We start from the raw sequence: 22,577 nt of genomic DNA, 5'->3' as shown, positions 1-22,577 counted from the left end.
TCCTGCGTCTTCCACTTTGTCAACTCACATCACTTCACCGACAGGGGACCTAGGTGTGACGCTTATTTTCTTTACAGGGGCATGGAAGAGCGAGGTAGAACTGACAATGTGCCAGGCATCAAGGAAATTAATGCACAGGAAAGGAAGATACAGAGGAGGGGAGAACACTAAAACTAACAAGTAAGACAGTTGGGATATGAAAGGTTAATGGGGTAATAAAGGTCACGACTTAGAATAGAGGATGACAAGAGATTGCGATGCACTGCTTGCTTAAAGCCCTGGATACAGAACAGCCTCTGGAAGATCATTACACAGATGGGAGAAGTGAGGATGAAATGAATCGACGTGTGCAGTCAGCCAGGATTTTGGACGTTCAACCACGAGATACCAGAAGAAAATGTGCATCCTGGATTACATAGGGAGAGTCGGATTACTGAGACAGTAGAGGAAGCAACACTAGAGAATTGACAGAAGAAAAGACAGACCACCAAACTACCTTTGATGTAAGAGCAACAGACCAGGTGCTTTGGCCTCATCACAGAAGATCCAAACTATTTTCAGACCTTTAGATTTAACAAAATTCATGAGATACAGAAGTGTTATTGGGGCACCAGCCCTTAGCGGAGAGCAGTACTCCACTGAGTTACGGATAAAGGTTTGGTAGACTGTGCAGCTCTAATTTTCCAAGGAAAGATGTGGATCGATTAAGGATACCCAGTCTGAGGCTGGCTTTGGAGGCCAGTTTTTCTTGTTGGCCAGTCCAGGAAAGGTCATGGTTGATGGTGAGGACTAGAAGTTCAAGAAATTGATCCTGTGCATAGGTGGATTTGTTTTACGATCCTTCTGGGGGAAATTGGGTTTGTGTGAGATTTTCTCGAATTGAAGGACATGTTCCATTTATCAGACCAGTGTCTAATCATTTCCAGATTATTGTGTGATGTGAGCAATTATTCCAGATAATTGTGAGCGACGCAGCTTCAGTCTGCCGAGCAGTGGGATCAGGTACTCTAGAACACCATGTGGAGTCATCTGCAAAAAAGGAAGAGCGGGCCAAAACCTCAGAGAGGTCATTTATATAGATGAGGAACAAGACTGGGCCCAAACACTGCCTTGGGAAACTGCAGCATCTACTGAGAGAAGGGATGAGAGGCTTCCATTGATGGCAACACATTGACTGTGTAAGTGGAGGAAGTCAGAAATATAAGAATGAAAGTGCCCTTATATGCCACAGAAAGAGCTTGGCAAGCAAAGCGGGATGCCAGACTGTGTCAATGCCCAACACATGTCCAGGGAGACGGTTCGAACCTCTTGCTTGAGATTGAGGACCTCCAAACATTGCTGAGAGGAGCAGAAGCATGTCCAGAGTTGAGTGACTGGGATGGACTGTCACTGAAAGATTTGAATGGCTGGCTAATGGCACTATGTTGGATGCAATTCAATTAGGATTGGTCATTTCAAGTAAATGCAAATGCCAAGCATTTCAATTGCCATAGGCCCATAAATGAGATATATTTGAGTACAAGAACCACACTCCCAGCAATTTCCACTTAATGGGTGATAACGATAACTTAATGGGTGATAGCATGTGATGGCATTAAGGGTGTAGTACTGGTGAACAGGTGATATATATATATATATATATATATATATATTTTTTTAGCTGAACAGTTTCCTTATAGTCTTATGAACAAGAATCATGCTATTAGAGGTCATTGAAGTACCCCTAAATATTGAAAAATTCAAATTTCAATTCAATTCAATATAATATTTTGCATGAAATTTGTTATAACTTTAATTTGCATCATTCTTTTGGGCTGAAATTTGGACAGGATATTCAGAATATCACTTCCTTTAAAATGATGTAAAGGCTTTTGTTTATAGGAGTAGCCATTGTGGATTTATTGAAGGACAACCAAGTTTTATCTGGTAATTGGCATAATTAGCTAATTAGTGAACATCTATATATACTAGGGCATTGCCCGTACGTGGGTGCCCGTTCCTTGCCAATGCCCGTACTATATATATATCTAAAATTATATCCCCCCCCCCCCTCTATTTACATGAAATGGTTTGGTCCATTCGCAACGACCACAGAACCCCCCCCTCTATTTACATGCAATGGTTTGGTCCAAAGCGAACGGTTTGGTCCATTCGATGTGATTCGATGATTCGATGTGAATGGTTTGGTCCATTCGCAACGACCACAGAACCCCCCCCCCCTCTATTTACATGAATGGTTTGGTCCATTCGCAAAGCCAAAGCGAACGACCACAGAACCCCCCCCCCTCTATTTACATGAATGGTTTGGTCCATTCGCAAAGCCAAAGCGAACGACCACAGAACCCCCCCCCCCCCCCCTCTATTTACATGAATGGTTTGGTCCATTCGCAACGGCAAAGCGAACGGCGAACGGCTAAATCGCCATAGCTCGGTAAGTACTTGTCCGATTAATTTCAAACCTTGAAAAGGCACATCCTCGGGCCCCAGCAATATACCTGGCAAGTTTCAAGTATATCGGACCGGTAGTTGTCGAGAAACAGCGGTCACAGACAAACGTACAGACGTACAGACGTACAGACGTACAAACGTACAAACGTACAAACGTACAGAGATTACTGGAATTATAGATAGATAAAGTAGAGTTGGTCCTGATCTATGTATCTATGATCTCTAAGATCTCGAGAACCCGTGGACGGATTTGCGAGCGGAAAGTACTGTTCGACTCGGGATGGTCCCAGGAATGTCACGGAGACATAAACATTTAAAAAATTTCGGGTTTTAAAATTAGCGTATTATTAGCACTAGCAGAAGAGAGAGGGATTCGAAGGGAGGGAGCGCAGCGCTTCTAGCGCTTCTGACTACAGCACACCTTAAAATTAAAAAAACTTCGGGTTTTAAAATTAGTGTGTTACGCGTAATTAGCGCTAGCAGAAGAGGGAGGGAATCTAAGGGAGGGAGCGCAGTGCTCCCTCCAGCGCTTCTGTTAGCGTAATTAGCGTATTTCGGAACGTTAATTTTTCAACTTCATTATTCGGAATCAGTACGTCCCAGAGAACCTTCGTAACGTTAATTTTTCAACTTCATCCGATTGACATGGGACCAACGGCATGTGACAAAGAGTGAAACATACAGGCTACATTTATTTGACGACAATGAGTTCCGACTTCCGACCTCGGTGGGATGACAGGCTGAGTCAACCCCCCTGGTGTGAAGGGGGAGGAGGAGGGGAGGGGGAAGAGAAGGGGAGGGGAACGAGGGGGAAGGGGATGGGAGGGGGGAGGGGGAGGGGGAAGGGGGAGGGGAGGGAGGGGAAAGGGGGAGGGGGAGGGGGAAGGGGGAGGGGGAGGGGGGGAGGGGAAAGGGGGGGAGGGGGAGGGGAGGGGCCCTTCTTCCCCTGGGCACCCCCGCACCCTTCCCTCCCCCCTTCCCCTCCCCCCTCCCCCCCTTCCCCCTCCCCCCCCATTCCCCTCCCCTCCTCTTCCCCCTCCCCTCCTCCTCCCCCGCTTCCCCCTCCCCCCCTCCCCCCCGTTCCCCTCCCCTCCTCTTCCCCCTCCCCTCCTCCTCCCACTCCCGTGCAAAGCCGGGTACCTCTGCTAGTTTGACATAATTTCACAAAATCCTCTCATCAGGTAGTAGAGTAACACATGTATAATACATGTACCAAGTTTTGTGTGAAAAGAATGACAGGTGACATAGAAGATAGAAGTAGAAATGTGTTCTTTGTTTTTCCTTGTTTTTTATTGACGGTCTAATTTATGCAAATTATATGCATGTAATATGACAAAGAAGCGTTGAAACTGGTCTGAGTTAAAGCCAAGATTATGTCTTTCAAGAAAAAATGAAAATTAGATATTAACTTGACTTTGTTTTTGTGTAAAGGCCTCTCAAAGGTACCTATGTAGTTTTCTCAATTTTTCACCAGTACTACACCCTTAAGTGAGTATATAAAGCTGGGGTGGGGAACCTCCGGCCTCCGGGCCGTATACGGCCCGCGAGACCGTTTGATCCGGCCCGCGAGGCAATTCATCTATCTAGAAAAAAATTTTTTTTTTTTTTTTTTTTTTTTGTATACAAGATCGAGGCTCGTGAAAGAGCGAACATTAATCACACAGAAAGACAAACCGACACATAAAACATATAACATAGGGAGCGGTAGACAAGATGGGGAGAGAGGGGGAAGGACACAAACACAACATTTGAGAGCAGGGACCGAGAGACATGGAGACATCGAGAGATCTGTGAGAGGGAAAGGGCGTTGGGGGGGGGGGGAGGCATGGGAAGGTGGGGCATGGAAGGGGGGTGGGAGAGGTATAAAACATATGGACACTGCCAGGACTTCCAGGAAAGAAGTTGGAATTTCAAACAAGGTGGATCTGGGGTGAATTAGCGGGGGTAGAAAAGATCAAGGTTTTGGATGGGGGAAGATAAGAGATGGTGGTGAACAACTGTTTTAAAGACCTGGAGGGAGGAGTGGGATTGAAGGGAGTGAGGGAGTTTGTTCCAGAGGCGGGGGAAAAGAGGAATGAAAGAGTGAAGGTGAGCAGACAGCCGAGATTTCGGCAGTTTAACCATCAGAGGGTTGCTGGCAGATCTTGTGCGACCTGTAGGAATATTTGGGGGACAGAGCACAGAGAGAGCTGGGGGTGCAAGGCCGGAGAGGAGTCGGAAGAAGACAAAAAGACCACCTACCTGCCTGTGGTGAGTGAGTGAAAGGCCCTCAGAGATAGCTTCATCGCGGGAGATTCCAATAATTCTGAAAGCTTTGGTTTCAACAGCGTGAAGCCGAGCTAGATGTGAGGCAGGAGCACCGGCCCATAGGGGAGAGCAGTATTCCATTGAGCTGCGGATGAAAGCCTTGTATGTGGTGAGGAGCTCAGGTGTGCCGAGGAAGGACTTCGCACGACGGAGGATGCCCAGTCGGCGACTGGCTTTGGAGGCCAGCTTGGAAATGTGGTTTTCCCAAGAAAGATCATGGCAGATAGTGAGACCCAAAAGCTTGAGCGACAGAACTTCTTGGAGAGGATTGTTGAGAAAGTAGATGGGAGGGTTGTCCAGTCGATCTTTTCGGAGAGACATAGTAAGAGTGTGAGATTTGTCCTCCCTTTGCTCGAGTTCTACAAACTGTATGTACGTGCTGAGGATTTTCCCATTCTGAGGAGACATGCACTGAAGTTTGCATCACTGTTTGGGACGACCTACAGCTGTGAGCAGTTCTTTTCAAAACTGACTCTTGCAAAGACTCGGTTCCGCTCAAGACTGACTGACCCAAACCTGCAAAACCAGCTGCGAGTAGCATCATCATCACTACCACCTGACACCAAACGCCTCGCCAAAGAGAAACAGTTCCAGCCATCGCATTAGGTGAGTCCGATCTATGTATTCAATAATTTAGCATGGCCCTCGAAGGATGTTCTAAAAATCGAAATGGCCCTCGACAGGAAAAAGGTTCCCCACCCCTGATATAAAGCAAAGTCATGGTGAAATATCTAGCATGATAATGTAAAATCCATTTGTTTATCTGTGCCACTTAGCACTTGTATGCAGAACGTTTTGGCTTGTACTCCTAAGTCCTAACTGGTTGTTGTTTTCTAGCCATTCTAGATTCAGACAATATAGAACCACAACTCTTAACAGGTGAAGAAAACGTCCTCATTTGTATTCCCAGTTGCAAAACAGCTGTGACAAATAATTGAACTTCATCGGATACACCTATAATCATGGGCAAACAACACAATCGGAGGGTGTACATAAGTTAGCCACATTATTATGGTAACGATGTAGATGAAATAAACACTAACCAACAATAAATGATTTGCCTTCACTGCTCTATTTGGAGCTATCAAGGTAGGGCATATCAGTGGTTCCTCGGGCAGAAATTGGGATGACCACAATGTCTAAACACCACAACGTCGGAACGCCCTTGTACCACAACGTCTTAATGCCCTTGCACCACAACGTCTGAACGCCACAAAGTCTTAACGCCATTGTGCCACAATGTCTTAATGCCCTTGTGCCACAAAGTCTTAACGCCCTTGTGCCACAAAGTATTAACGCCCTTGTGCCACAATGTCTTAATGCCCTTGTGCCACAATGTCTTAATGCCCTTGTGCCACAATGTCTTAATGCCCTTGTGCCACAATGTCTTAATGCCCTTGTGCCACAAAGTATTAATGCCCTTGTGCCACAAAGTCTTAACGCTCTTGTGCCACAAAGTCTTAACGCCCTTGCGCCACAAAGTCTTAACGCCCTTGTGCCACAGAGTATTAACGCCCTTGTGCCACAAAGTCTCAATGCCCTTGTGCCACAAAGTCTTAATGCCCTTGTGTCACAATGTATTAATGCCCTTGTGCCACAAAGTATTAATGCCCTTGTGCCACAAAGTCTTAATGCCCTTGTGCCACAAAGTCTTAATGCCCTTGTGCCACAAAGTCTTAATGCCCTTGTGCCACAACGTATTAATGCCCTTGTGCCACAACGTATTAATGCCCTTGTGCCACAAAGTCTTAATGCTCTTGTGCCACAAAGTCTTAATGCTCTTGTGCCACAAAGTATTAATGCCCTTGTGCCACAATGTCTTAATGCCCGTGTGTGTGTGTGTGTGTGTGTGTGTGTGTGTGTGTGTGTGTGTGTGCGCACATACATGTGTGCGTACATACATGTGTGCGTACAGGTGGGTGTGTGCGTGTGGGTGCACACAAAATATGTGCAAGGGTAATGGACACAACATGTGTTTGTGTCTGGGCCACAATTCTTTTTCTCCATTTCAGCTTTTGTCATCAAATTTTCAACAAAGCTTTATTATGACACGATGGAGAAGACTAATTAATAAATTTGGACAAAAGGACAGCGTCCCCTAAAATCATCGATTGTCATCCAATTGACCTGAAATGTAATCTTTTTTTGCATATTGGGTCACTAAATTGGGTCACCAATCAAAAGCTAGAAGCTGATTGTTTTTTCAGATGAAAAGGTTAAAAGTTTAAGTTAAAGGTCAAGGTTGCATAAAATCGTAAATCTTCATTTTAGTTGTTATTTTCTTCAAGTTTAGTTCGAGTACAAAGCAACTCCAACCATAACTAGGTGTAAAAGATCGGCTATAAAGCAACACAGTACAATAAGGTGTGTACAGTATTTATAGTATTAGTACAACATCGCAACATCGAGTAAATAAAACTCCACCACCGTAAATCATGGTTCATTGTTACAGATAAATGGAAGGTAGTATGGTCTTTGAGTTTCCGTACAGGCAACACGCCAAGGTAAAAATAATTACAGGTAGTGCACAGAACAACGGTGGTAGGTTACTAACTATTACTAACTAGGTCGGTACAATAATTACAAACGACAGACAATCCCTCATTGCGTTGTGTGATCTCTTTTGACAAATCGTGGGATGTAATGCAAACTTAATGCGAGTAGAAATAGAGATAAAGAGACGGTTTATAAGGATGAGCATTGTTTACCCACAGCAAAACCAAGAAGTGAAGATCACTCAGAGCAAAGGTTCCCCGAGCAGAAATTCTGCGCACTACTAGTACTTGCGCCACAACTATATTCGTAATTACGTAAAAAATTGCATTAAAGGTGTAGTAGCGTTTAGCAATTTATTTAAACACTTCTACCATATATTTACAACTTTCGTTGTTAATCTTTGCTGTTGCCACATTTTCTTAATGCAGTGCGGATATAAATGAAACCACAGCCAAGCTAGTTTACCTTCCGGCTATACACCTCAAGTGACGAAACAAATATGCTCTATTTCTTTTGAATTACTGAAACGAACAAGGAAAAACCCGTTAATGTAAAAAAGGAAACAATGAAAAAAGTGTTGGGAAATACGCCTTAAGCATGAATATTAAAATGACAGTGCAAGATGGGAACCCTCTCAGTCTCATCCAAGGTACACTTAATCCACTGGTGAGGCAATCGCCTTGAAACAACCTGCCTTCTCTTCCTGGAAAGCCAACCGGACCGAAGGTCTGATTTAGGAAACTTTATAAATGAGCATTTTGGTGTTGTTTACAAACATCTGTTAACACTGTTTAAGTTCTTGATGGTCAGAGGCTGTACCAGTTGGTCGTTAGAGCTGCTTGAGGTGTATGTCCACAGCAGCTATGTACTAAATACCGTACCCGTTTACATAGCAATTTATGAAGGGAGATTAATATCCGTTTAGTTGTGCGCGTCTAAACAGACGATTAGGCAATTAGCCTGTGAAACCCTGCCCGTATATCCAACAACGTACCGAACGAAATAAAATAAGCAATTTGGTGTCTGTCTGTCTGACGATTTTTGACCACGATACATTCAGTCATTACTTATCCAATCTCAACCAAACTTGACAGGAGGACTAAGGGTCACAAAATGAGGGTTGTAGCGAATTAATTTGCCACCCTCGCCAAGCGGGTTTCCCCTTCATGGGGGTTGCGTGTTGAGGTGTATGTCCGTGTTAAGATCACTTTGAAGCGCGGTGCTACGCGCGCTTACTTGTACAACAAGAAGGAAGCGGACAACGCGGTGAGTTTAAGAGTCTTTATTAGAAGAGCTCACTGTAGCACTGGCGCGCTCCGAGCTGCGCGCCCGGTGTATATCCCGCGGCCACGCCTACCCCTCGGGCATGGCCGCCGCCCACTTGGTGCGTGGAATGATGCCCTCACACCAGTGAGCTTTCGTGTCCGCCACACGCGCCCCCCCAGAATTCCCGCGCACCTGGAGGGCCAGTTTGCGGGGCAAACGGATGACCCGGCCGAAGCGCCCTCTGGCGACCGGCGGCGTCCGGGGTGCAGGGATGCCAGCTGGGATGCCTCCGGCTGCACCCGGGATGGGCGCAGGACCGGGGGGTGGCGGGCCTGGGCGGTGCCGGGGGTCCGCCCACAATGGGGGGCGGCCCCGACGCGGGGGCCGAGCCACCGGCGGTGGGTGGTCCACGTCGAGGTGGGCCGGTTTGAGGCGATCCACCAAGACGCGGTCGGGAGTACCGCCGATGTTCAAGGTGAAGTGTTTCACCCCGGTCTCCAGCACGCGGAAAGGCCCATCGTACGGGGGCCGCAGTGGTGTCCGGTGGGCGTCGTGCCGGACAAAGACGTACTCCGCGGTGCGAAGCTCCGGGGCGACGTGGGTAGGCGGGTGCCCGTGGTGCGCCATCGGCACCGGGGCGAACCTCCGGGCCATCTCCTGCAGCGCGGACCATGGTGCCGTGGGGTCGGGGAGGAACTCGCCCGGCACCCGCAGCGGTTGTCCGAAGACCAACTCCGCCGCGGATGCACGCAGGTCGTCCTTGGGCGCCGTCCGGAGGCCCAGCAGGACCCAGGGGAGCCTGTCGACCCAGCCGCAGTCGCGGAGGGTGGCCCTGAGCGCGGCCTTCAACGAGCGGTAGAACCGCTCGCACAGGCCGTTGGCCTGGGGGTGGTAGGCCATGGTTCGGTGCAGCTGGACCCCGAGCCCCCGCGCGACCGCCCCCCAGAGCTCCGAGGTGAACTGGGGGCCGCGGTCGGACGATATGTCCGAGGGGGCGCCGAACCGGGCGACCCAGGTGGCGATGAACGCCTGTGCGACGTCCGCCGCCGTCGTCGCCGCCAAAGGCACGGCCTCCGGCCACCAAGTGGTGCGGTCCACCATCGTCAGGACATGGGTGAAACCCTGCGAGGGGGGCAGAGGTCCCACCAGGTCCACGTGTACGTGGTCGAACCTTCGTTCCGGCACCGTGAACGGGGCCAATGGGGCCTGGGTGTGCCGGTGCACCTTCGCGCGCTGGCACGCGAGGCACGTCCTAGTCCAGCCGCGGACGGCCTTCCAGAGGCCATGCCAGACAAACTTGTCGGCGACTAACCTCTGGGAGGCCTTCGTGCCCGGGTGGGACAGGCCGTGGATGGCGTCAAACACCTGGCGCTGCCAGCCCGCGGGCACGATGGTGCGAGGCTGCCCGAGGGAGACGTCGCACAAGAGGGCCGTGCCGTCGAACGGCACCTCGGTGACGCGGAGGCCCGTGACGGCGGTCCGCAAGGCCTGGACGCCGGGGTCGGTGGCCTGGTCCGCCGCCATCCGGGCATAGTCGATGCCAAGGTGGACCGCGTGGGCGACGGACCGGGAAAGGCAATCCGCCACCGGGTTGTCCTTCCCCGCGACGTGCCGGATGTCCGTCGTGTACTCGGACACGGCCGAGAGGTGACGCTGCTGCCGGGCCGACCACGGCTCGGCGACCTTGCCCATCGCGAAGACCAGTGGCTTGTGGTCGACGAAGGCCGTGAACGCACGGCCCTCGAGCAGATGGCGGAAGTGCCTGACCGCCAGGTGAAGCCCGAGCAACTCGCGGTCGAAGGTACTATAGCGGCGTTCGGGCGGGCGAAGCTGCCGGCTGAAGAACGCCAGCGGTTGCCAAGCACCACGCACCCATTGCTCGTGCACTGCGCCCACCGCGTAGTCCGAGGCGTCGGTGGTGAGGGCGATCGGTGCATCGGGCGCCGGGTGCGCGAGCATGGTGGCGTTAGCCAAGGCGAGCTTCGCGCCTGCGAACGCCGCGTCCATCTGCGCGGTTCAGGTAACGTCACCTTTGCCCGGCTTCCCTCCGAGGGCCTCGTGCAAGGGGCGCAGGAGCTGGGCGATGCGGGGCAGGAACCGATGATAAAAGTTCACCATGCCCAGGAACTCCTGGAGCCCCTTGATCGTGCAGGGGCGCGGAAACCCCTTCACCGCCTCCACCTTGGCCGGTAGGGGCACGGCCCCGTGCCTGGTGACGCGGTGCCCCAAAAAGTCGATTTCAGCGACACCGAACCGGCACTTGGCGGGGTTCACGATCAGGCCGTGCTGGCCCAGACGTTCGAAGAGCGTGCGGAGATGGTGAAGGTGCTCTTCGCGGGAAGCGCTGGCGACGAGGATGTCGTCCAGGTATACGTACACAAAATCCAAGTCGCGCAAGACGCTGTCCATGAGTCGCTGGAACGCCTGAGCCGCATTCTTCAAACCGAAGGGCATCCGAAGAAATTCGAACAGTCCGAACGGCGTGATGACCGCCGTCTTCGGGATGTCCTCCTGCCTGACGGGGACCTGTTGGTAGCTGCGTATGAGGTCCACCTTCGAAAAGAAGGACATGCCCGCCAACCGGGCGGAGAAGTCCTGGATGTGGGGGACGGGGTAACGGTCGGGGGTGGTGGCGTCGTTGAGGCGCCGGTAGTCCCCGCACGGTCGCCATCCCCCGCCGGGCTTGGGCACGATGTGAAGCGGCGACGCCCAAGCACTCTCGGAGCGCCGCATGATGCCGAGCCGCTCCAGCGTAGCGAACCCCGCTTTAGCCACCGCGAGCTTCGTCGGCTCGAGGCGGCGTGCCCGGGCGTAGACCGGTGGCCCGGCGGTGGGGATGTGGTGTTCCACCCCATGCTTGACGGCCCCTGCCGAGAAGGTGGGCCGCGTATGGGCCGGGAAGCGGGCGAGGAGGCGGGTGAAGTCGTCCGCTGCCGGAAGTGTACAAACTAACCTCGCCGGGACCGAACCGCTCAGCAAGCCGCTTGGCGAGCCGCTCGGTGAGCTGCTCAGCGCGCAAGCAAGCGAGCTGAACGTTTCAACCTGGACGAGACGTCTGTTCTTCACATCTACCAACAACCCGTGTACACAGAGGAAGTCCGCACCGAGCAGTGCCATGGGGACACTAGCGGTTACGAACGTCCACTCGAAGCGTTGCCTTCCGAACCGCAGGGAGAGGCAGCGCTTCCCGAATGTGCGTATGGGTGTTCCGTTCGCGGCAAGCAACGCGGGGCCCCGGCCCGCGGTGTGCTTGTCGGACGTAGAGGCAGGGATAACGCTCACCTGTGCCCCCGTATCGCATAGGAAACGGCCCCCGGACAAGGTGTCCGTTATAAAAAGAAGGCTGCCGGAATGGCCGACGCTCAGGGCCGCTACCGAGCGCCGGCTTTGTAGTTTCCCGACTTGCCGAAGGAGCACGGCGGGCAACAATTCCTCGCCTTGTGGCCAAACCTGGCGTGGAAATGGCACCAGGTTTGCGGCGAAGGCGGAGGCTGCGGTTTTCGCGGCGGTGGTGGGCGTGGCGTGGCGGCGGCCATGCGGCGTGCGTCAGCCTCGGGATCCCCGAGGTGTGGTGCATCAGCATCAGGGTCAGCCTCGGGATGCGCGGCGGCCGCGCCAAAACTCGCCTGCGCGCCCAAAGCCGCGAAGAACCTGTCGGCTTCGGCAGCGAGAGCCCGGGGTTCTGTCGTCACAGAACCGGCCAAGTCGAGGCGGACTCGTGCCGGCAGCTGGCGTCGAAATAACGCCCGGAAAAGAGCGTTCGGGGTTTCGTCGCCCAACAACGACAGCATATGGTCCATGCGGACCGACGGTCGCGTGTCACCGAGCCTGGGGAGGTCAGGAGGCGGTCGGCCCGTGCGTCCACCGTGAGGCCGAACGTGACGAGGAGGAGACGCTTGATCGTCTCGTACTTGCCGTCGGCCGGTGGGTTCCTCAGGACCGACACGACGCGGCCGGCCGTGCCGGGCCCGAGGGAAGCGACCACGTGGCAGTACCTGGTCTCGTCCACCGTGATGCCTCGAAGTCGGAACTGGGCTTCTGCCTGCAGGAACCAGACTTCGGCTTGCGTCTCCCAGAACTCGGGGAGTTTCATTTGGACCGCGTTGTTTGCCATTGCGATGGCGTATTCGGGTGGTCAGCGACGGCTGACCAGAACGTCGGAGGGTCACCAAATGAAGCGCGGTGCTACGCGCGCTTACTTGTACAACAAGAAGGAAGCGGACAACGCGGTGAGTTTAAGAGTCTTTATTATAAGAGCTCACTGTAGCACTGGCACGCTGGCGCGCTCCGGGCTGCGCGCCCGGTGTATATCCCGCGGCCACGCCTACCCCTCGGGCGTGGCCGCCACTCACTTGGTGCGTGGAATGATGCCCTCACGCCAGTGAGCTTTCGTGTCCGCCACAACTTTATCGTGGTGTTTTTCAAAGGCTGCTTCTAATAACAAAAGTAACAACAACATTAAACAAGTACAGATACATTCAAAGTACACCGCCCCCATGCCAAATAAATAAATATCCTCCAGCGCGGCATTGCCGGGGCACCTTCGGCTCATAGAGACTGTATTGGGAGGGTGAGGTGAAGAAAGACGAAGAACCTCCTTTTCCCCGCAGAGCAGGGGTTGGCCTTTGTCGGGCACCGAGGTGTAGCTACAATAATTGATTGATTAATTGCATAATTAAAATCAATAAACAATGATCATAAAATATTTTCTTAATCAATTGGGTAATAATAATAGCATACCTAAACCACCAGTGCTTCATCCGAAGCTGTAACTTTTTGAAAATTAATTAAATGAGTCATTTAAATCGAAAAGTTTAAATAATTAATTGATTAATCAATTAATAATTGATCGATTAATTGAATAATTAAGAATCCAAAACCGATTTTGCCAAAGCACTTGCTCACTATTGTGCCGAAATTTCAGCTTCCTAGCTCAATGGATGGCTGAGATATCACCCAGACAAACAAGAAAGAAAACAAACAACCGGAGTGAAAACTGAGTCCTCCCTTTCAGCCCGCGTCATTGCCGGGCCCCTTTCAGTGCCTGGAACTTGCAGCCATCTTGCGGAGTATCAACCAACACACCACACCACAGTTTATCTTTATTTTATCATTCCCTGTGTCTGTATACGGGTCTGTGTGGAGGGTCCCTCATTTAGGAATTCGATTTTACCTTACCTTTCATTTTTGTTATCCTGGCATTTATTTTCATTAAACCATTATTTGTTGCATTTCATTTATTGTATTGTTGATTTGCCTGTCTTGTCCGTGTATTTGTTGTGGGGATCGGATAACCCCCCGTGTGCAGTTCGTCAGTGCAGTTAAGGACCTCGCTACACTCCACCACCCCCGCGTGTGCAAAAGGTACCACCATAGTTGGGTATATGCCTCGGAGTTAAAGCTCGTTTGGTCATCTATCGCCATGAGGTCTTCACGACAGGGTAGATGCGACAATATTAAAGTAGCGGCAGTTTTGTGTCCACCCGTCACTTCACGTCATTACGTCTATGATGTCATTACTGCATACGACGCCTGACTTCACCACCGACCGCCATTTCAATTTAGATGTCGTTCAGGCTGAACACGTCGTCAAAGTGGTCGAACCTATCATATGTCACAATCACTATGCTCTACCTTGACGTTTTTCATTGTGTGAAACACAAACAAACCGATTGATAAAATGACCATCAAATATCGAAAACATAGACGTTACGGCTCTTCAATGACACAATACGTATAGGCCAATAACACTGTACTAACGTTCATTATTAAAGGGGTGTATTATTTCAGAACCCACGATGTTATTTCCCATGGCCAGGAAGGACTATTATCGTTGAAGATAATAAATCATACTGCAATGATGTATTAATACTGTCGTACGACTGCTCTCAGTTAACACCGGAAGAGTCACAGAAGGCAATAATTGAGCGTTACTCCTAGGCGTTCAGTTCAAATGCGGATTTTATATATGCGGGGGAAGAAAGGGGAGCGGAAGATGAAGGGTCTTACCTGTTGTCCGCCGACAGTTCCCGAACCTGCGAAAAATTAACTCAAACAAAACGGGTTTAAACGTACAAAAAGAAACAGGTTTATTGAAACGGATGCCAATACCAAGAAAATGTGATGGTAAACTAAATTTCTAAACGGGACGTCCCCCACACCACACTTGAACACAGACGAAGGGAAAAATAATGAAAGTAAAATAACAGTGTGTTTTATCGTGGTACTTAGCTAAACTTGGCCATGCGTCTCGCCTGAATTCTTCCAGGCCCCGGTGTGCAGTCTCGACGCGGCTCTGGTGTTGGCGGGAAACCGCTTGCCGTTTGGCGCGCGCTCGCAAATCCAGGCCTCCCTGCACGGTCCGCTCACTCAGGGCCCGGTGCACGAAGCAAACGAGCAGGTGTGCGATTTGCTCTTCCAGCCGCGCCTGTCTTCGTCGTCCTTGCGCGTCAAACCCCTGGCCGTGATGAAGCCTTCCCTGTGAACAAAGGACCACCGTCAGAGCAAAGAGCCAAGAGTAGAACCAATAAGCGAGAGAGTTATGGGGCAAGAGGAAGGCGTGAGGAGCAAGAAGAAGAGAGAAAATGTCGGTCTGAGTCTTCTTTTATTGATCGTCTCGTGACGTCATCTGTGCCTCTCTACCAATGCCCACAGGCCACCGCTACATTGTCCAGGTCTCCACCAATCCACACGCAGTCCGCTATCGTGATGCAGTCCTACTCGCCCTTCCCTCTACCAATCAGCGAGTTGCTTCTTACCCCAGTCTTCCTGTTGGTCAACTCCCGCCCAATCACTGTCCTTCTGGGCATGTCTGCGACCAGCTCGACCTTCGTGGTGATGTAGATGGTGGTGTCCAATCGGCAGTGCTCAGAACTGGCTTTGGGTTGGTTTTTATTGTTATTAGTGCAATTTAATGGGCACTTCCTGCACTAGTGTCTATGGTGCGGTGCCAAAAGAGAAAAAGGATAAATCACATGGGGAACGATGAACAGGGAATTACTTAACCTAATCCCTGAGCTAAATAACATGCCCCACCCCCCTCGTGATGGGGACAAATATACAACTTCATCCGACATAAAGAGGTCCTCTACTTATTACATGGTGGTGGTTCTTCTTCTTCACAGCATGCTACATACAGTCGGAGCATGCCACCGACACAAATCTACCTGGTCTAAAGTATCCCTACCTCCACAAACGTAACAATACTATACTAATTGCCTATACACTGCCCAAACAAAGGGAGGGTTTCTGTGGAGCTCTGTTCCACGGGTCCCTGCTAGTGTTATTGCAAAACAATATTACTACTAATAATATCCCATCTCCCCAAGGGATTTTTCCTCCTTGAGCAAACGTCATGTTAACATGTATAAACAGCTTATTGTGCATTTTTTGTGAAGCACCTCTACCAGAAGTAAAAATATTATAAACCACCAAAACGTTTGATTACCTTTTTAAGGCAAGATAAGCTGTTTAACATTAAACGGAAAGGGAGCAAACTCAGGGTATGTTTACTTACTGAACAGCTATAATATTACTATAACTATAATATTACAGCTATCACCATAGCCGGCGAAGCCGGTGTTGTGAATGAACGTGTACGTATTATGTTGAAAAGCCAGATGTTGTTGGATCCTTTGAGAATTTCGATGCTTTGACGCACCAAATCACACCATGGAGGCCGCCATCTTGCGGATGCGGAAGTATGTATAAACAATTGCGCAAAGTTCAATAGGAGTTTGTTTCACACATCTTTTTTTGATTCACAATCTTATGTTGAAAAGCCAGATTTTGCAGGATCCTTTGAGAATTTTGAAGCTTTGACGCACCAAATCGCTCCATGGAGGCCGCCATCTTGTGGATGCGGAAGTATGCATAAACAATTGCGAAAAAGTTCAACAGGAGTTTGTTTCACCCGTCTTTTTTTGATTCACATTCTTATGTTGAAAAGCCAGATTTTGCAGGATCCTTTGAGAATTTCGAAGCTTTGACGCACCAAATCACTCCATGGAGGCCGCCATCTTGGGGATGCGGAAGTATGCATAAAAAATTGCGAAAAAGTTCAATAGGAGTTTGTTTCACCCGTCTTTTTATGATTCACAATCTTATGTTGAAAAGCCAGACTTTGCTGGATCCTTTGAGAATTTTGAAGCTTTGACGCACCAAATCACACCATGGCGGCGGCCATCTTGCGGATGCGGAAGTATGCATAAACAATTGTGAAAAAGTTCAATAGCAGTTTGTTTCACCCGTCTTTTTTTGATTCACAATCTTATGTTGAAAAGCCAGATGTTGCTGGATCCTGTGAGAATTTTGAAGCTTTGACGCACCAAATCACACCATGGAGGCCGCCATCTTGCGGATGCGGAAGTAATAATAATAATAATTCATTTATTTTGTATAGCGCTTTTCATGAAGCCCAAAGGTGCTTTGACAGAGTGCAAAACATAATGCATAACAAAACATGAAAACAACAATTGCAAAAAGACAAGAATCAATAGTGAAATATTTAAAGCAAAAGGAGGGAGAAGGAGAAGTGATAGTCAGGGGTTAAATGCTGTGGGTTGAATGTTGAATGCAGTGCTGAACAGGTGGGTCTTGAGTGATGTTTTGAATGTGGTGAGTGAGGAGGAGTCTCTGATGGTGTGAGGTAGTGAGTTCCAGAGGGTGGGAGCAGCGATGGAGAAGGCCCTGTCCCCCCAGGATCTGAATTTGGTCCGGATGGGGGGGGGGGGGGGGGTCAGGAGGTTGGTACCAGCAGAGCGGAGGTTGCGGGTGGGAGTGTGTCTGGAGAGGAGGTCAGCCAGGTAGGATGGGGCCAGGTTATGGAGGGCTTTGTAGGTCAAGAGGAGGATTTTGTACTGGATTCTCTGGGAGATGGGGAGCCAGTGAAGCTTGTAAAGGATGGGGGTGATGTGGTCACGGGTCCGAAGTATGCATAAACAATTGCGAAAAAGTTCAATAGGAGTTTGTTTCACCCGTCTTTTTTTGATTCACAATCTTATGTTGAAAAGCCAGATTTTGCAGGATCCTTTGAGAATTTCGAAGCTTTGACGCACCAAATCGCTCCATGGAGGCCACCATATTGTGGATGTGGAAGTATGCATAAAAAATTGTGAAAAAGTTCAATAGGAATTTGTTTCACCCGTCATTTTTTGATTCACAATCTTTTGTTGAAAAGCCAGATTTTGCTGGATCTTTGAGAATTTCGAAGCTTTGACGCACCAAATCACTCCATGGAGGCCGCCATCTTGCGGATGCGGAAGTATGCATAAAAAATTGTGAAAAAGTGAAATAGGAGTTTGTTTCACCTGTCTTTTTTTGATTCACAATCTTATGTTGAAAAGCCAGATTTTGCTGGATCCTTTGAGAATTTTGAAGCGTTGACGCACCAAATCGCTCCATGGAGGCTGCCATCTTGCGGATGCGGAAGTATGCATAAAAATTGCGGAAAAGTTCAATAGGTGCCCGCGGAACTACGTAACTTCCGGTTAGTGCACCCTGCACGTCAACAGTCGCGACTCTGGGGCATTTTCGAAATTTTTCTCTTCTTTAGTGGTAGACCTAAAAAGCCGAATTAGGCTTCAATCCCATGCTCCCATGCTCAGTGGGTTTCTCTGATTTATGATGTTGTCCTGCACCTACCGGTATCAATCCCATGCCTCCATGCTCAGTAGGTTTGTCTGATTTATGATGTTGTCCTGCACCTACCGGTATAAGCGGTTTACATGAAGAAAGAAAGCTCGGTTTGATTAACGACAGTCACACATTGCCGTTGAAATGGCGCTATCGTCTGATCTGTCGGCACTGATCTTACTGCAAGCTAATTTCTTCTCGTGGAGGAAGCCGCAGTGCCCGGAGAGAACCAGCCCTGACAGCGACTGAAGTTAGCAGACTACACACATACTGTGAAAACGTATGTTAAGCCCAGATAAAATTTCTTCAAATAGGCCCTAAGCTAGCACATCATATAGTTACTTCCTTAAGCTTCTTGTGACATTTATTGTACTAGGGCGTGCCCGTACTATATATATATCTAAAATTATATCCCCCCCCTCTATTTACATGAAATGGTTTGGTCCATTCGCAAAGCCAAAGCGAACGGCTTGCGAGTACGGTGACAATCCCCCCCCTCTATTTACATGAAATGGTTTGGTCCATTCGCAAAGCCAAAGCGAACGGCTTGCGAGTACGGTGACAATCCCCCCCCTCTATTTACATGAAATGGTTTGGTCCATTCGCAAAGCCAAAGCGAACGGCTTGCGGAGTTTGGTAAATAAATCGCCATAGCTCGGTAACTACTTCTCCGATTAATATGAAACCTTGAAAAGGCACATCCTCAAGTCCCCAGCAATATACCTGGCAAGTTTCAAGTATATCGGACCCGTGGTTGTCGAGAAACAGCGGTCACAGACAAACACACAGACACACACACATACACACACACATACACACACACATACACACAGAGATTACTGGAATTATAGATAGATGTAGGTATTGGGGAGGACTGTCTGCTCTTCTCTTTTACCAAGTCTTACCAGGTAGGGCAAAGGGGGGCATTAAGCTCCAGGGGGCATTCGGCTCCACTACATTGTAAATGCATTATATTTACCTTCAAGATTTACAATGTAGTGGAGCCTAATGCCCCTTGGAGCTTAATGCCCCCCTTTGCCCGACAGTACCTACTACACCTACCTACTACCAACTACCTAACCTACTTATGCCATTGTGATGGGTAAAATAGTGGCAAGAGGCTTTGGCTTCGCCGGCTCATTGTGGCTTTGCAGTGGGGTACTAGTACTATAATTCACCAAATGTCCGTCCGTCCGTTCGGAGGTACCGCAAAAACGGCTCAACCGATCGCAACGATATTTTGGGTGGGTATTCCTGGGACCCCTGGGAGTAAAATAGGCTATATTGTTTTTCCAAGTTTTCCAATTTTTTCAAAGACGATGGTGAAGGAGCAGCACTCCTGCTTAAGACGGACGAAGTGACGGACAAGAAACAAACTCATCCGAGAAGATGTTTATTGTATAATCATCTCGGGAACTCTGAAAGCCCGTTTATCGGGTTCGCATATATATATCCAAACCAAAAAGCATACATCAGAACCAAAGCCACGCCTCTCAGGCGAGGCACGCTTTGGTGGTCATGTGACCGACAGGTGCAAAGGATTATAACCTCGTAGTCTAGTAGGAAGACTAGGTCCCCCTGCACCCCCCGGAGATATACTTCTAATCAGTGTTTCTAGATTGGAAAAAATGTGTAGAAAATGACTAGCTATGGCCCCAAGCTGAAATAATGTCCCACATACCATTTTTATGCAAATTACTGCTGCCATTATCAAAAAAAGACTAGGTCCCCCTGCACCCCCCGGAGATATACTTCTAATCAGTGTTTCTAGATTGGAAAAAATGTGTAGAAAATGACTAGCTATGGCCCCAAGCTGATAAAATGTCCCACATACCATTTTTATGCAAATTACTGCTGCCATTATCAAAAAAAGACTAGGTCCCCCTGCACCCCCCGGAGATATACTTCTAATCAGTGTTTCTAGATTGGAAAAAATGTGTAGAAAATGACTAGCTATGGCCCCAAGCTGAACAAATGTCCCACATACCATTTTTATGCAAATTACTGCTGCCATTATCAAAAAAAGACTAGGTCCCCCTGCACCCCCCGGAGATATACTGAAACTGGCAGTGACTGGTGATTGAAATGCGGTGCCTTTTTGTGTTTCAGGTCGAGGTACGTGAACTCCCCACGATCTACAGCAACCAGGAAGAGACTGATACCAGGGTGGTTCTGTACCTCCATCATGCTGCTACCATCGGATACAAGAACGCTGTAGTCAGAACACCGGACACAGACATCCTCCTGATCCTGCTCCACCATGCCCACAACATCAAGCTGACGGTGTACCTGGATACAGGGTCAGGGAAGCATCGCCAACTTGTCAACGTCTCTGAGCTGGCAGAATCCCTGGGAGAGGACTACTGTGCCACTCTCCTGGGGTACTATGTGTTCAGCGGAGAAGACTGCACCAGTGCCTTCAAAGGGAAGGGAAAAGTCGGGCCCTTGAAAAAGCTGGAGAAGAATCCCAGGTTTCACAGGGCATTCGGTGAATTTCACAGGGTATTTAGAAAAATAAAACTTTGTGTTAACGTCTGTGTAGACGGACCTTAATATGAGTCTATTATTTCGTAAAACTGTGATTATTTTGTAAATAAAGCACTAATTAGCATACTAGTATACCATAGACACATGTAATCATGTTATGAATAGTTCTATCATGATCTATGCCCTTCAAAACATGGGTCTAGACACCTTCATTTTTCAATTATCTGCAATATTGGCTGAGATATGTCAAAAATCGTTTTTTTGATAATGGCAGCAGTAATTTGCATAAAAATGGTATGTGGGACATTGTTTCAGCTTGGGGCCATAGCTAGTCATTTTCTACACATTTTTTCCAATCTAGAAACACTGATTAGAAGTATATCTCCGGGGGGGTGCAGGGGGACCTAGTCTTTTTTTGATAATGGCAGCAGTAATTTGCATAAAAATGGTATGTGGGACATGTTTGCAGCTTGGGGCCATAGCTAGTCATTTTCTACACATTGTTTCCAATCTAGAAACACTGATTAGAAGTATATCTCCGGGGGGTGCAGGGGGACCTAGTCTTCCTACTAGACTATCGGCGCCGCGGTTTGGCCGCCGGTTACGTCACCGGCTTGGGCCAGGAGATTCTGTTGCTGGTCTCGAGCTTTGGGGGACCCATGGGTCGCTACACACGCCGCCCCAGAATCGACTTGGTCCAGGAAGGTCAACCTGAGAGGGGTCCGGATGACCCGACCGAAACGACCCCTGGCTGGTCACGGGGGGGGGGGGGGGGGGGGGGGTCCTGTGTGGTGGCGGGTGGCCGGACGGGGGGTGCAGTGGACGGGGGGTGCAGTGGACGGGGGGCGGCCGCGCCGCGGTGGGAGAGCCAGCCGTGGCGGCTGGCCGACGTCCATGTGGGCCGGCTTGAGGCGGTCCACCGAAATCCGGTCCGCCCGGCCGTCGATGCTGACGACGAAGGACTTGTTGTCCCATCGTAGGACCCGGAAGGGTCCGTCGTATGGTGGCCGGAGCGGCCCCCGGTGCGCGTCGTGGCGCACAAAGACGTACTCCGCCGTGCGGAGTGCTGGGGGGACGTAGGATTGGGGGTCGCCGTGGCGGGACGTGGGCACCGGGGCGAAACGTTGGGCGGCCTCCTGGAAGTCCATGCGCTGGCGCGCGGCGGACCAGGGGCTGGTGGCGTCGGGCACGAAATCGCCAGGGACGCGGAGGGCCTGGCCGTACACCAGCTCGGCGGTGGACGCCTGGAGGTCCTCCTTTGGAGCCGTGCGGAGGCCCAAAAGGACCCACGGGAGCCGGTCGGCCCAGCCGTCGTCCTGGAGGCCGGCCATGAGTGCGACCTTCATGGAGCGGTGGAACCGCTCGCACAACCCGTTGGCCTGGGGGTGGTAGGCCGTGGTGTGGTGCAGGGTAACGCCCAACGTGCGGGCGACCGCGCCCCACAGTTCGGACGTGAACTGTGGGCCGCGGTCTGACGAGATGTCCGCCGGTGTGCCGAAACGCGCGACCCAGGTGGCGATGAACGCCTGGGCCACGTCGGCGGTGGTGGTGGAGGCGAGGGGCACGGCCTCCAGCCACCTGGTGGTCCTGTCCACCATGGTAAGCAGGTGGGTGAACCCCTGCGATGGGGGCAGGGGACCCACCAGGTCCACGTGGATGTGGTCGAAACGTCGCTCGGGCACGGTGAAAGGAGCCAGCGGAGCCTGGGTGTGACGGTGGACCTTGGCCCGCTGGCAGGGTGTGCAGGCGTTGGCCCAGTCGCGGACGTCCCGTCGCAACCCGTGCCAGACGAAACGTGCCGACACCAGCCTCTGGGACGCCTTCCGGCCTGGGTGTGAGAGGCCGTGGAGCGAAGCAAAAATGCGACGCCGCCAGGTGACCGGCACAACGGGGTGAGGTCGGCCTTGGGAGACGTCACAAAGCAGGACTGTGTCCGCGAA

The 22,577-nt window shown here is 50.4% G+C and overlaps 1 protein-coding gene across 6 annotated transcripts in view; it reads right to left on the bottom strand.

Annotated features, from left to right (window-relative positions):
• ABCB6 (ATP binding cassette subfamily B member 6 (LAN blood group)) overlaps positions 1-22,577 on the bottom strand; it is a 129,124-nt gene that overhangs the window by 89,565 nt on the left and 16,982 nt on the right. The window contains exon 1 of one of the 6 annotated variants that reach the window (XM_068120022.2): positions 7,468-7,588. The exons of 1 other annotated variant lie outside the window; for it this stretch is intronic. The gene's annotated coding sequence lies outside the window, so the exon portion shown is untranslated. Of the gene's footprint in view, positions 1-7,463; positions 7,589-22,577 lie in introns of those variants that run through there. 4 more of the 6 variants (XM_078778571.1, XM_068120006.2, XM_068119998.2 and 1 more) reach the window with 4 other exon arrangements.

Source organism: Myxine glutinosa, chromosome 1 (genome assembly GCF_964187855.1).
Source record: "Myxine glutinosa chromosome 1, kmMyxGlut1.1, whole genome shotgun sequence".
NCBI classification, from domain to species: domain Eukaryota; kingdom Metazoa; phylum Chordata; class Myxini; order Myxiniformes; family Myxinidae; genus Myxine; species Myxine glutinosa.
This window is presented reverse-complemented; position numbering and strand designations above follow the sequence as displayed.